Consider the following 13,712-nt stretch of genomic DNA (forward strand, 5'->3'; position numbering starts at 1 on the left):
TAAAAATCATGAAAATGATTATAGGGCTCCACGGGGCAGCTCTTGCCTCGGTGTGGGTTCATTCCACAGAGGATGTCATATTGTCAACCCCAGAGCATCTCTCAGGTCTCTCAGGTCTGGTTTTCTAGATGCAAAACTCAAAATGGGTGATGTGCCCCAAGGACAGCCAGAAGTGGTCATTACCCAGCTCTGCAGGTGCTACAGGATAGGTGCACTGCAGGGTGAAACTATAAGGCAGATCTGGGGAGCACTGAGATTGCCCACTATACCATCCAGTCATCTTCAGCCTGGAGACACATCATACAATGACTAAATAACGTGCTTTTGTCAAAAACCAAAATCGAAAGACTATGAGATAGTTTAATGCAGAGAAAAGAATCCTGTGAATGGAGGTAGCATAGCTGGAGAAAGCTTTCTGTTCTACTAAGGTTATGAGTATTAGGGTAAGTCAGTCCCTCTAAGTTTGGTTCCTCATTCATAAAATGTTGAGTCATAGCAGAAGATAAATATGATGTGCACATGTGATATACAAGTGAACCATGCTTTCATTTTTTTATATTAATAGAAAAGGTCTGGAATACCATCTGCCAAGGCGGATACTAAGTTATCCCTTAGCAAGGGCGCTGTGGACAGTGACAGAGAGCAAGGCGAAGACATGGTGAAGAGCAGGCTCTGAAGGCAGATGTTTGGGGGCTCAAGCAAGTCATCTAACTCTCCTGCTTCAGTTTCCTCTTCTGAAAATGGGAGTAGGTAAAAAGCTATCTTCTAAGGTTGTTTTAAAAATTAATATGAGTGAATATTTAAAAAATCATTTGGGACAGTACCCAGCATGTAAGAGGAAGAATGTAACTGTTAGATATTTATATCCTTTTATTTTGCTTATCCCTGCTTTATAATTTTTCTACAGCGATTACACATTAATTTTACAATAAGACAAATATATAAAACCAAAAAAAATTCCTCATAACATATGAACTGTTAACAAATGTCAGACACTTTAATTAATTTCTATTCTAAGTGGAAATAAGCTAGTTAAAGTGGTTAAAGCAACACGTCAGAGAACAATGGCCAGAGCCTTCTACTGCTCCATTCAGAAGCATGAGGGTTCTTAGGACTGAGAATTTTTGCACGAATTTTTGCTATCATTTTTCTCTCTCTGCTTGCACAGCAGTGGGAACCTGAAGTCCTGCCTTGCCTATTGTTTTGTTCACAGCCAACTCCGTAAATGCAACATCAATATTTCAGCCTTCCGTGGTGGGGTCATACTGCAGAGTCGTCCAATCTGTGCAATGCTTTTTTTTTTTTTTTTGAGTATAAGAAGGGAGCAACTGCTGCCCCACTCACCAGACAAATGAATGCAAAATGGTTGAATCAGCAGCAGTTCTGTCAGACTCTCAGCCCTGTGGACAATAAACCTCTCCTGAGACCAGACACCTCCGTCACAGCCGTGTACTGTCATGACCACCTGTGAACTCAGCACATTCTCCGCAAACCAGGTGTCTCTTGCCTAGGGTGTGAGTTCAGGACAGCCAATTGCTGTTTTTTCATGAATATTTCACTGGTTAAAGCAAGACCAATACGGAAGAAAATTATTACTGGAATCATTTACTTCCCTGGGAAGTTTCCTCTTACCGCTCAGGAGGCATGAGGAAATGGCCGCACCTCCTCCCCCTTTCACACACACACACACACACACACACACACACACACACACACTGCTCTAGGTCAAATTATCATCAAAGAGTCAGTAGGATATCTCTTAAAATGGGCTGCTGCAATCATGCTTTCAATCCAGCCACTACACTTGGCAGGTAATTGCAAGCCAGGGGCAAGCCACAAATACCATTAAATACAGACATTATCATTCCTGACGCCCACAAGCGCCATCGTAATAATGAACTACCAGTGTGCTCAGATCTCCTGATCACAGGGACTACACATTTCACAAGAACTTTGAAAGTCCAGACTAATGGAAGAATTCTCCAGGCTATAAGATTTCCTTGGACACTAGATGAATTCTGAAGGATAAAGTTAATCGAGGTAAAACAAAAATGGTAATGGATTTGCTCTAAATTTAGAGAGCAGGAAGGATTTTCTTTTTTGGTTCAGCTGTTTCCCTCCAAGATATCATTCTGTCTTCTTCCAGAGAGTCTATTAGCATGGCTCTCTAGACCTAATTGGCAAATGGAAATAAATAAATCATGGGCACCCACCCAAGCATTTTGAGGGAATTTATAGCTAGCATTGTGTATATTGATCAAAACAGGCATCCTGCCACAGTCGATGAGGTCCCTGGCAGACAGATCTCGGAAAACTGAGCAAAATTATAATACCATAAACCTTAGAGTCACTAAACATTTCAACACATTTCACAAATAAAGCATTACGATTTCTATAAGAGGAAATTATTCCTGATAGAGTCACCAGACTGTTTGGAGGTGGTAGGCGTGAAAATACGAGACTCCAGGAAACCTACTTTATTTCCATTTTTGAAAAACCTTCAACGAGATTTGGTTTCAAAGGTAATTTTAAACATCATCAACCTGAGTGGGGGTGGGGACCCATGGGGGAAATGTTTCATAAAGAGATGATGATTTTAAGAAATTCAAAGTTAACAGGCAAACAGTGTTTTTCTGGATAAAGAATCATAAGTAGCAGGGTCTCCGGAAAAAAAAAAAAAGTACCACCTAACATATTTTATAAGTGATGGAAAGAGCAAGTACAGAAGAAGGAATACCTTCAGGGTTGCAAAGACATTCATTGTCTCTAAGTATTTGAATGATATACTAAGGAAACAATTGAGTCTGTAAGGGACACGTGACATTTGAGCTTCAGGATGGATAAGGCAGAGGAAATGCATTTAAGAAAAAAGAACAAAATTTGCCTACAGAATTGCAGACTCAAATGATTTGCCCAAATAATAAATATTTAGAGATTCTATTGCAAAATACAGGTGTGCAAACTCTGAAGAGGGACAACGTTGCCTTATAAAGAATCCTGAAGATGTGCTGCCGAAGTGTTGCTGAAGTCAAAATGGAAAATAAGTTCTGGGTATCATTAGAATGACAACTAGGAAAAAATGGAAAAGATTCTTCAAACTTTGCACAAAATCATGTTGTGTGCACATCTGGAAAACTGCTTCAATTCTGGGCAAGAGCATTGAACTGAATGGGAACATGTATGGAGAGGACAGAAGGCCTGGTTCTCACATAAGGAGAGACATATCGTGAACATCAGGTTAAGAGGAATCCAACACTTGCTCAATGAAATTCCAAGCAGTGTTGAAAGGATCCATATGGCCTTCATCTCTGTCCTTCCCTTCTTGGGAAAACTTAATAAGATAAATATTTTATATTTCTAATTTATATTTTCTTAACTCTATTGAGGTAAGATGAATGAATTCCTAATCCCAGGTCCCATAGAAATCTTTTTCTTCTCATTTATCTGGACTTTCTCCACCGGCTATTCCCTTCTTGAAATTCTCTCCTCTCACAGTTCTTGTGTTGCCACCTGTCCCTGGGTTCCCTTCTGGCTTGGAATAGTTCTGGGCACTCCCCTGGATGCTCTCCCTCTACCTGCTACCCTTGCCTCTTGTTCTCCCTGCCCACTCATGATCTTAACTGTCCCAATAAGTTACCACCTACTCTCTGATCATTCCCACACTCTCCTCTCTTCCCACCCTTCTTCCCGGCCTCTAGGTTCATAGTTTCTGTTGTCAGTGGACGTGCCAGCCCAGCGTTCCTTACAAATGTAAAAACAACATACCTAAAATCAAACCCAAGGTTCTTTCTGCACCCCCACTCACTCCCTTTCAGTCTCTGTTCCAATGCCACATGCTGAGCCTTGGGTGAATGAGGAAGGGGCACCACTTGTCTTGTCCACCCCAGAGTGGACAAGAGCTCTCAGGGAAGTTGTTAGCTCTCACACTCCCTCTCCTGGGTATCTTTGTAGAGTGTCCAGACTGAGCAACTCTTTGTGGTAGGCGACTCTATCTCCTTATCACCCAAAGTTGAAAACTCAGGGTTATCGCTTTCATACTTATTCAGGCTTCCTGTTCTATTTTACCTTGGAGGAATCTGTACTGTATTTCCTAAAGAAATATCTATAGAAAGAATGCTTTTGCCTGGCTTGCTGATCCTCAGTTCATATAGTACATAACAGTAAACCTTCATTGCTTTATTGTCCATTGTTGTTGGGATGGAGGGGCGGAGTAGATGACTCTTCAGGGTAGAATTCCTTATCCTACTTTGGAGACTACTAGTCATAAAGCCCAAACTTCATAGCACAATGTACAAGAACTTTTATCACTGGCAACAAAATACCTTTTCAGACTGGTGTTCTCTTCCTCCATTCCTCTGTGCTGGCTCTACCCAGAACAGTATTTGGTGTTTCTTAACTGGGAGCACATGGCCCCATGTCTCTGTACATTTGCACATGCTATGGATTTCTGGAACTTCCCTATCCCTTCCTTCTTTCTTTTCTTTCCAGGCTTAGCTCAAAGATGTTTCCTCCAATCTTTCCCAATCTCCTTCCCCAGCTACCACCCAGGGAAGAGTAAGTAAATACCTCCTTCTCCTGTGAGTCCACAGCTCCTCCTACACAAAGCACACACAGCGCTCTCATGGTAGTTGGTGATCTTCTTTACCTGACTCCCTCCACCCAACTAGATTTTCTCTCTCTGAAACAGAAGTCATGTATTACTCATCTTTGTATACTACAGATTTAGAACCGTTTGACGTATTATGGGTGCCTTGTGAAGGTTGAATGAGTGAATAAATATGAATAAACGAACTTCATTAAGGTCTCCTCAAATATGCTAGGCAGCTGCAGGAAGCAGAGTTCTCCCTTCTCCTATGTCCAAGAAGAGCTAGTGGAAAGAATTCAAAAACTGACTGTGTGAGTAATCTAACTGTACTTTAACACACAGGAACAACCTGTGTGTGCCAACAAGACCCTTCCAACCTCAAAAATGTCATGTTTCTCTCCTCTCTCAGCCAGGAAGCCACCTTTAGTGTCTACAGAAAGGTATTGAGGTTCTGTAAGTCTACTACTATTACTATTGCTGAATTCCACCAGGCACTAAATGTGCTGAAATGAGGCTATTTCCCAATGCTATCATGAATGGTAAGGGTTTTTAAAATTTGTACATAGTTCTTCATAGTCCTTCCTTTAAAAGATGGAGCCCGATTCCTCTCTCCTTAAATATGTGCTGAAATTTGTAACTCACTTCTAAAGAATTAAGTAGAGGTGGTAATGCAAGACTTTTAGATCTTTAAGACTTCTAGAATGTTAAATGGTAAAAGGCAGCCTGGCTTCCTCCTGGCTTGCTTGCTCTCTCCTGGCTTGCTGGAGTGAGGAAGCCTAGCTCCCACGGCTGAGAGGACTTCCCTACACAGAGGCCTGCATTGCATGGTGAAGAACTCATGTGTCCTATCAATGGCCGGGTGAGTGACCCCCTTTGGAAGCAGGTCCTGCAACCCTGTTCAAGGCTGCAGACGACTTCAAGGTCTGGAATATCTTAACTGCAAGTTCGTGAGAGACCCTGAGCCAAAACCATCCAACTAAAGACAGCTTTGATTCTCCACCCTCAGAAACCCTGTGAGATAATAAATGTTTGCTCTTTTAAGACATTAAAGTTTGAAGTAATTTGTTAGACAGCAAAAAATAACTAATATATGCATTGACTTTCTTTGATTTGAGCCAACTCCCAGAATATTAGAAATAAGCCCTCCTTCCTTCTGCAAACCTCTGGAAAAGATAACTTTAATGCAAAAAGAAAAAAAAAAGGAAGTAATATTTTCTAAGGCAGGAAATAAATTTATGGAACTCATTAACCCACAAAGTGTGATAGATTGAACATATTTCTAGACTTAAGAAGGACTCAGCTATATTTATGGATGATGTTCATTTATTCACTCATTCATAAATCACTCTAAAGCACCTATTCTGTGTCAATCATTATACCTGATGATGGTATGCTACTTGGTCATTAAGGAAAATGGCTTATGCTTGGAGGAGGCATCAGGTGCCCTCTGAGGGTGTAATGACAGGCATCATGCCCTTCTTCAAACCACACCAAAAGGGCCCCTGTGGGAGAAGTGCAGGCTGTGAAGAAAAGACTTCAAGAGTATTCATTATGCCCTCCAATTTAGGTTTCTGAGTTGATCACTGGCTGACTTCTAAATAATAAACCTATCACTTTTTATCCCTAGGGCACCCAATGAAGCTCTTTGAATAAGTGTGTCTTCTCCATTATGTGCTCCAGACACAGAGAAACGTGCAGATCACAGAACGTCACTAAAGCCAAAAACCTGCTGGAGTCTCACCATGCTTTTCCCATCCAGAAATTTTTAGATACTTTAACAGGAAACTTGAAGCACAGATGGAGAACGGATTTAATCTAAGTTAAGCACAGAAATGAGCGGGGGGTGGGGGGGGGGGATGGAGGAGGGGACCTGGAAAGCTTCAAAGATCAAAAATCTGTATCAGACACTCTAAGGACTGGGATTGTATAAATCCTTGTAAGTGTTTTCATACACTGCTATTAAGGAACCTGCAATTAAGGTGGTGGAGAGTTTTCTTAAACACACACACACTCTCATAGGGAGATCAATCTCCTCTCATTAAAAAAAAAAAAAAAGGGTAGATACACTAAGCCATTTCTGTGCCCTAGGAAGGCACAGTGTGACTCTTGGAAATGCGGTCCCCCCTCAAGTCAAGTCAGTCTAACCTGTGGAAAGATATAATTTGCTGCACCTCTGAGAGCTTGCAGACAACAACACCTCCCTAGGAGCCTACCATTTCTCCTACAAACCCAAACAAAGATGTATGGAAAAGCTCTGCCAGAGAACAGGGGAAATGTGTTTTCTTAGCTAGAGCCAAGGAGGGGATTTGTGTGACACTCCTGTTATCCCTTAACTAAGAACACACGCACACCACACACCTGCAGCTTCTCTGGAATCGAGCCTCATGACTTCATTCAGCCAACTTTCCTAAAGGGAAGGGTACAAATGGAAGCTTTACATTTCAGCCCAACCCTTACTATCATCTCCCTTCTTCCCAGGACTAACTCACAATTGAAGGGCTTGAATAATTAGACCCCCTGTCATTTAAAAAAGCAGTCCAAATCAGGTAATATTTTAATAAAAGAGAGTATGATATGGGTCAAACCAGATCATTTCCTTAGCAAGGTACTCCTCAAAGAAGACCACAGCATTGGCTTAACTGACAACATACAAAATAAAAATTCTCAGTTACATATATGTATTTCAAAACAACATAGTGTACGTAATAAATATATACAATTCTATTTTTCAGTTAAAAAACCAAAAATAGCAAAAATGAAAATTCTCAGGCCCCCACTCTAGACCTCCTGAACCAAAAACTCTGGGGTTGGACCCTAGCCATCTGCATTTTAACAAGTCTTCCAGGCGATCTGATGAAGGTTAAACTTTGAGAACCATAGCCTTAGAGATTCAAGTCATGTATGGTCTCACTCCATTGGTTAGTTATAGAAATATATGAATAATAAGGGAGAACTTGGTAGTTTTCAAAGGTTATAAAGTAATTATGCTTCTGCACTTTCAGATGGCTTTCAGATAAAAATCCATGGCTTACCTAACTTATTTCAGGAAACATGGTTAAAATTTCAGAGAATATCTACCATTACATGTTAGAGTGAGGAGGTAATGTTTGTCTACCCTGTGTCTACCAATTTCAAACTCTCTGTAGGGATTTCATAGCTGAGTCTAGTCTATCACATTTCATCTTGGATTGATACTTTCCCAGGGGTGAAGGGCAACAGGCAGTGTTGCTTGCATGTTGATAACAGGCAACTATGTTTGAGCTGTGAAAGTACCCCACGGCCCAGGTAGAGGAAAGTGGTTGTCCAGCAACAATCTGGCACATCCAGGTAGCACAGAAAACACTAGATTTAGATAAAGACAGGCAAAGGACCATGATATTATGTCATCATTCCCTCCTGTCGCTCAATTTTTGCTTAGGAAATAAAAGCTTCCTTCAGAGTTGAAGAGGAGGAGAACCCATTGCTTCCACTTATATAAAGTAGCCTCTCAATTCAAGGCTTTCATAGCTATTAAGATAATGTTAGTACAGTGCTTCTGATTTACAAATGCAAAGAACTAAATAACTGTATGTGTAGTTTTATTATAAGCAACAGGAAGCAAGTATGCCAGAACATTAAAAAACTGCAGATCAAATACCTCATTGTTCTTCTCCACATGCTTATTCCACTCCACCGTTATTGTTAATCTCAGGGAGTTGACCTATAATTTCTTTAATCATAACCACTCAATTATAACCCTGAAGGTAAGATTATTTTATCTCTTAATGTTGAGGGAAAGTGATTTCTACAATCACATTTCTCAATGGTGGTCCATGGTAGATTACAAATAAATGGTAGAAAATGAATTAAAAACATACTTTTGAAATCTTTTGAGATGCCACATAACTTATTACATAATTGTCATTGTGATTTTCTCTGTGTCGTTTTTTCTAAGAGAAGACTCCAGAACATTTTATAGGGGTAGTTATTTCAAATATATGGATTTTTTTATTCTGTTTTTCCATTTGTTTGTTTGTTTGTTTGTTTTCTTTTGTTTTTATAGTTCTGTAAGTTTGCAGAGGTGGAAGAGGAAGCCAGACTGGTTAAGAAGCCCAGAGAAACTTTCAAGCCCTAGTCCTAAAGAAGGTTCTCAACCATATCAAATTATTATCATCTCAATATTCTTAGAACAGACCTAAAAAACAAGGCAGCATTTAAAACTCTTGGTCTATCTGTCCCAACAATATTATGATTTCTGTTAATGCTGATACCATAATGCCCAAAACTTGAGAAAATAAATCCTTTACTTAGGCTTCCATGTCTAAAATGGTAGAGCAGATGTCTGATAATTTCCAACAGTGTCCCTTTCTGTCCTGTTCTCAGATAGTGGGGTAACATTCTTTTTCACTAATGCAATAGTTATTCCAAGCTCCCATTTCTCCACACCTGTCTTCTATTATGAGGACTAAAAACTTAAGATTGCTTGCCTTCTCAGTTTTGCTTTCAGGTAGGGGTAGTCAAGTGACACATTCTAGCTAATGAACTAAAAATGGCATCTGGGAAATCTTTTTCTCCAGGACATAAAAAATACAAAAGCCTTTTTTACTTCTCCCTATTCCTTCTTGCTTAAAATGCTGGTGTTGGGACATTATGCCCATTGTGTGGCAATTGTGTGACCTACACCCAAAAATTCAAGAACAAAAAGTGCTCACATTGAGGATGAAGAAGTGAAAGGAGGGAAAGAATCTCTAGGCATGTCACTGAATCATTAGATCAAACTCAGAAATATCTACCTCCAATTCATCCTTATATAAAATAATTAAATGTCTTTATTGATTAAGATGTTACTGCATGGGTGTCTAGTGTTTGCAGCCCAAGCCGTTTATAATTTTAATAGATACCATAGGTCAGAACGTATGTATTAGCTCTTTGTTGAGAACATATCAGGACTGGGAGTGTAGCTCCATGGTAGAGCACTTGCCTAATATGCACAAGGCCCTGCGTTCAGTTCCCAGTACACTGTAAAAGGAAGAAAGAGAGGAAGGAAGGGAGGAAAGAAAGAGAATATTAACGTACCACAGTAATCCATAAGTCATCAAAGTTTCCTTTAGAAGAGGTTACCTAGCCAGCCCAGTGACACACACCGACAATCCCAGCAACTTGGGAACCTGAGGCAGGAGGATCTCAAGGTTCAGGCCAGTCTCAGAAACTTAGCAAGACCCTCAATAACTTGGCAAGACTTTGTCACAAAATAAAACATAACAAAGAACTGGGGATGTAGCTAAGGGGAAAGCACCCCTGCTTTCAATTCCCAGTGTCCCCTTCCAAAAAAGAACAGGTTCCCTACATATTCTTTTCTTTCCGTTCATGTTGTTTTCCTTTGTAATGTATGAATCAAAATCTGTTTGGGCCTAAGAATCTTTTGGTAAGGAAGTTTAGTATCAATTTTTATTTTAGGGACATTGGAGACAACACATTAGGAATCTTTTTTTTTCTTTTTTCTTTTTTGTGGTGCTGCGGATTGAACCCAGGGCCTATGAGCACGCAAGGCAAGCACTCTACCAACTGAACTATATCCCCAGCCCACCAGATTAAGAATCTTAAGCTCAGAAATATTAAATTAAAATGTCCAAAGTCTCCTTAATAAAGAGCAGAGTCAGGATGAGTCCCAAGATGTTTCTTAGGGCAGTGAGTCCACTCCTTTCTCCTCACCCACATTCCTACATAACTTGGTTTGCTTTATTTATGAAACTCTATATATTGTCTTTCAATGTAAATATTTGTATATAAGAAAATTATGTTCATAATCATTGGCAATATAATGAATATACAGTTAAAAGATTGTATTTATTCATACACTGTTTTCCTCATTTTAAGTCTTTGAGTACAGGACTTGTGGACCTGAGAAATTATTTCTGTACACTGAGGTACCAACCCACTGATTACCTGGTACTTGATGAGAAACTTCAGTTCCTATTAGGAAAAATGTATGGTTATAACTGTTATGATTTACATGTGAAATGTCCTCCAAAAGCTCATGAGGGAAAAAATGAAAGTTTAGAGGTAGAACGACTGGGTTAGGAGAGCCTTAATCTAATCTATGCATTGACCCACTGACAGAAATTAACTGAGTGGTAACTGTGGACAGGTAGGGTGTGACTAGAGGAGGTGGGTCACAGGGGCCGTGCTTTTGGGGTATAGATTTTGTCCGTGGTGAGTGTAGCTCTTGCCTCTCTGCTTTCTGATAGTCATGTCCTATGCTGCTTTCCTCTGTCACATCCTTCCATCATGATGTGCTGCCTCCCCTTGGGACCAGAGCTGCGGACCCTGCCATGACTTAGACCTCTGAAACCATGAGCACCAAATAAACTTTTCCTCCTCTAAAATTGTTCTTGTTGGGTCTTTTGGTTACGGTGGTGAAAAACTAAAACAACAGCCATTACTCTATTAGGACTTTTAGAAAAAAAAAAAAAAACTTTATTAAAATAAAGGTTGATGAGATCTTTAAGATTATTTAAATATGAAATAAAATTCTAGTGGATTACAAAGCAAAAAACTTGGGAATAAAATATTTTATAAAATTGAGTTATATGCTCACCATTAAAAATGATAGGTGTAGAATAAGGTAAGACTAAAGCAGAGATTTTGTAAAACTCTTGGTACACTAAGGACGTCTCACAGATGTAAATTGTTATCACTCATAAAATTACCAGTGATGAGATCATCAGCATATTGTTGAATCTAAATCCTCGTTTAAAAAATATGGGCTGAGGCTGGAGTGGTAGCTCAGTGGTAGAGTGCTTGCCTCGCATGTGTGAGGCCCTGGGTTCGAACCTCAGCACCACATGTAAGTAAAGGCATTGTGTCCATTTGCAACTAAAAAATATTTTTAAAAATATGGGCTAATATAAAAACAAACACATATGCCCACACACACATAGACTTATAAAAATCATTGGGTTTTAGCAACATAGAGGCTCAAAATACCTTTTATCTCATTTCTTAAGAAACTACTGGTATCATTTTAGGTAGGTAAACATAAGAAAAGAGGCAAAAAACAATACCTTCAACCTGAAGACTGGTAATTTTTAAAAAACCATCTAGCTCTTGTTCTAACTGTCTAAAAATAAAAATGATTTAGGAGCAAGAAGGTTTGAAGCAATCTTTAAGTCAAGTAGTATATAAAAGCAATTATAGGGGGGTAACACATTCTATGCTGTATGGGGAAAAGTATATAAAAATGTCAAAATAGTAGCAATAAAAAGACTATAAACTTCATCTTCATGACCAGTCAGAAAATGAAAGATCATATTACAGGCTGTGCTTTGAAAAAGTTAGAGTGTTCTATGAGTTAAAGACATTGTAGGTCATTACTATTTCCCAGAAAGGATGAGGGGGGAAAGTATACACAACATAAAAGTGGTTGTTTTAGAACTTTCTTTCTATTTCTTTGTACATGGGCTTTCATGGCGGGAAATAAAAGCAGATAGGGTTTGTTCTCACATCTCTATGCAGGCAAGCTCGGCTCTGTGAGGTGCCACACGTTCCATCCTCCTTACCCTGTTCTCTGTGCTTGTTCTTCCCTGTGGTCTTGAACGCCCTGCCTCCATCTGGTGCTAAAGCTCCTCATTGTAGACCCACCTGTATCTGCCATTACCTTCTCTTTTCTTGTCTTTCTCTGTAGGCATTCACTTGCCCTGATTGCATTCTCTCAGAGTCTTGCTAGGTAACTTGAAAACTGGATGAATTATATGTGCTAAACATGCTTCTTACTAATCATAGCAAAATTTGTGTTTTTCAACCTAAAAGATGTTTCCTTTTGATGCTTTATGCCAAAAAGTGAATGGCATGGACATTTCTACCAAGGCCAATGGAGGAAAACTATAGGCCTTCAGACACTTAAACCCATTGCCCAGATTCCTAAAACCTCTCTAAATCACCCAAATCTTGTTCTTCCAGTTTCATCAGAAAACACTACATCTTAGAGTCTGAGATCATATGCCTTAAAGATGCTTTCATACATAAAAACTTACTTAAAAGTTTGATAAGTTTGAGTCTGTAGACTTGAGTAGAAAGTTTACTTATGTGATTGCATTTGTTTTCTGTTGCTGGATAACAAATTACCACAAACTTAACACATTAAAAGAATGTCCATCTTTTAGCTCACGATTCTGTAGATCAGAAGTCTGGGTGGCCCAGCTGAATTTTCTGCTCAGGATCTCACAAGGACAAAATCAAGTGTCAGTTGAACTGAGCTCTTATTTGGAACCCCTGGGGAAGAATTGCTTCCAAACTCATTCAGATTGTTGGCAGAATTCAGTTCCTTTAGTTACAAGACTGAGCCTCCATTTCCTTGAAGCTTGCCCCTGGGGAACCACTCTTAGGTCCTTTCTTGGAGACTTCCTTCCTCTCAACCACAGAGAGCCTCCTTCACATTCACTGCCTCCCATGCTTTATCCTCACTGACTTCCTCTTCTGCTACCAACCACAGAAAATTTCCTGCATTTTAAGGGCTCCAGTGATTAAGTTGGGTCCATCTGGATAACTTCCTGATCTTAAGATCAACTTCTACTATACCTTTGTTACATCTGGAAAATCTTTTTTGCCATGTAAGATAACATAATTTATTTCATGAGTAATATCAACGGTAGGGACAAAGTTCATAGAGACATCTTAGAATTCTACTTACCGCAGTGACCTTACAGAAATTTGCTTCTCACATTCACAGTAGTCTCGATTTTTGCCTTTTATTATGGGTGATTTATGTACACGTCTTAGCTATGTCTAATAGAAAAATAACTCCCTAAGAGCAGAGAAGATGTTTTCTTTCTCCATAAATTACTTTGGAATAGAGCTGAGACAAATGAAAAAGTAAAATATAAAGAAGGTCCTGAATTAATTATGTCAAATCAGGCAGCAAAGATATGAATTGCATTTAGGCAGGGGATTCAGAACTCTGGCTATAGAAATCAAGTATTACAAAGTTGAAGGTTTGGTTAAGGACAAAACTTGAAAGGCACATGAGAGATATATGACACATTGAGTTACGAAACTAAAATTTTTCCCAGCTAAACTCTATAAACTCAAGAGTCTGCTGAGGATGAAGAGCTAAAACCAGATTAAAAAGGAGGCTTGGAAGTCACTACCC

This window comes from Sciurus carolinensis, chromosome 9, assembly GCF_902686445.1.
Source record: "Sciurus carolinensis chromosome 9, mSciCar1.2, whole genome shotgun sequence".
NCBI classification, from domain to species: domain Eukaryota; kingdom Metazoa; phylum Chordata; class Mammalia; order Rodentia; family Sciuridae; genus Sciurus; species Sciurus carolinensis.